We start from the raw sequence: 2626 nt of genomic DNA on the forward strand, positions 1-2626 counted from the left end.
CGGAGCATGCTTATCTAAAATGGTGAGGAAGTTACTTTTAAAGAAAGACCAGGCATCCTCAACTGACGGGATGAGGTCAATGTCCTTCCAGGATACCCGGGCCAGGTCGATTAGAAAGGCCTGCTCACAGAAGTGTTTTAGGGAGCGTTTGACAGTGATGAGGGGTGGTCGTTTGACTGCGGCTCCGTAGCGGATACAGGCAATGAGGCAGTGATCGCTGAGATCCTGGTTGAAGACAGCGGAGGTGTATTTGGAGGGTCAGTTGGTCAGGATGACGTCAATGAGGGTGCCCTTGTTTACAGAGTTAGGGTTGTACCTGGTGGGTTCCTTGATGATTTGAGTGAGATTGAGGGCATCTAGCTTAGATTGTAGGACTGCCGGGGTGTTAAGCATATCCCAGTTTAGGTCACCTAACAGAACAAACTCTGAAGCTAGATGGGGGGCGATCAATTCACAAATGGTGTCCAGGGCACAGCTGGGAGCTGAGGGGGGTCGGTAGCAGGCGGCAACAGTGAGAGACTTATTTCTGGAGAGAGTAATTTTCAAAATTAGTAGTTCGAACTGTTTGGGTATGGACCTGGAAAGTATGACATTACTTTGCAGGCTATCTCTGCAGTAGAGGGCAACTCCTCCTCCTTTGGCAGTTCTATCTTGACGGAAGATGTTATAGTTGGGTATGGAAATCTCAGAATTTTTGGTGGCCTTCCTGAGCCAGGATTCAGACACGGCAAGGACATCAGGGTTAGCAGAGTGTGCTAGAGCAGTGAGTAAGACAAACTTAGGGAGGAGGCTTCTGATGTTGACATGCATGAAACCAAGGCTTTTTCGATCACAGAAGTCAACAAATGAGGGTGCCTGGGGACATGCAGGGCCTGGGTTTACCTCCACATCACCCGCGGAACAGAGAAGGAGTAGTATGAGGGTGCGGCTGAAGGCTATCAAAACTGGTCGCCTAGGGCGTTGGGGACAGAGAATAAGAGGAGCAGGTTTCTGGGCATGGTAGAATATATTCAGGGCATAATGCGCAAACAGGGGTATGGTGGGGTGCGGGTACAGCGGAGGTAAGCCCAGGCACTGGGTGATGATGAGAGAGGTTGTATCTCTGGACATGCTGGTTGTAATGGGTGAGGTCACCGCATGTGTGGGGGGTGGGACAAAGGAGGTAACAGGGGTATAAAGAGTGGAACTAGGGGCTCCATTGTAAACTAAAACAATGATAACTCACCTGCACAACAGTATACAAGGCATATTGACATTTGAGAGAGACATACAGCGAGGCGACGGTCCAGCATGCATCAGCTATGTAGCCAAGTGATCAGTGTCCAAGGGGCAGCGGTGGATGGGGCAGGGAAGCTGGACTGGCGAGTGTTATCCAGGTTAGAAAACTAACAATGACCAAATAGCTTGTAGCCAGTTAGCTGGTTAGCTTCTGGAGGTTCTTGAGTGTGTTCTAAAAATGTAAAGATAATAGCGGTTCCGTATCACATTGGGTGAGGCAGGTTACCGGGAGGTATAAACAAATTAAAAATCGAAAAGGGATAGAAAGTAAATATGGGTTCAGTGAGTGTTTGGGACGCGGCGATTCAGACGGTTAGCAGGCCTGTGCTAACAAGCTAACAGTTAGTAGACGGTGCTAAACACGGTAGCAGTGGAAACATTATGCTTTGGGTGTGTTTTTCTGCTAAGGGGACAGGACAATTTCACCACATCAAAGGGACGATGGACGGGCCATGTAACGTCAAATCTTGGGTGAGAACCTCCTTCCCTCAGCCAGGGCATTGAAAATAGGTCGTGGATGGGTATTCCAGCATGACAATGACCCAAAACACACAGCCAAGACAACAAAGGAGTGGCTCAAGAAGAAGCACATTAAGGTCCTGGAGTGGTCTAGCCAGTCTCCAGACCTTAATCCCATAGAAAATCTGTGGAGGAAGCTGAAGGTTCGAGTTGCCAAACGTCAGCCTCGAAACCTTAATGACTTGGAGAAGATCTTCAAAGAGGAGTGGGACAAAATCCCTCCTGAGATGTGTGCAAACCTGGTGGCCAACTACAAGAAACGTCTGACCTCTGTGTTTGCCAACAAGGGTTTTGCCACCAAGTACTAAGTCATGTTTTGCAGAGGGGTCAAATAATTATTTCCCTCATTAAAATGCAAATCAATTTATAAAATTTTTGACATGCGTTTTTCTGGATTTTTTCGTTGTTATTCTGTCTCTCACTGTTCAAATAAACCTACCATTAAAATTATAGACTGATATTTTCTTTGTCAGTGGGCAAACGTACAAAATCAGCAGGGGATCAAATACTTTTTTCCCTCACTGTATGTTTTAATAAGGTTAGTATCACACCTCATGTATCCTGGCCCATAGTCCTATAGTATCACATCTCATGTAGTGTAGCCCATAGGTCTATATGTTTTAATAAGGTTTGAATCACAAGTAACGTGGCCAAATTACTTAAAAATTAAGCACATTAATCTGCTTTACAATGGGTATAACTGGCATACACAAGCAGCGCATGAGTAACACGTTTGGGGATAGCCTACTGCTTATAGCCTACTGCTTATAGCCTACTGCTTATAGCCTACTGCTTATAGCCTACTGCTTATAGCCTACTGCTTGTAGCC

The sequence above is a fragment of the Oncorhynchus clarkii genome, chromosome 3 (genome assembly GCF_045791955.1).
Source record: "Oncorhynchus clarkii lewisi isolate Uvic-CL-2024 chromosome 3, UVic_Ocla_1.0, whole genome shotgun sequence".
NCBI classification, from domain to species: domain Eukaryota; kingdom Metazoa; phylum Chordata; class Actinopteri; order Salmoniformes; family Salmonidae; genus Oncorhynchus; species Oncorhynchus clarkii.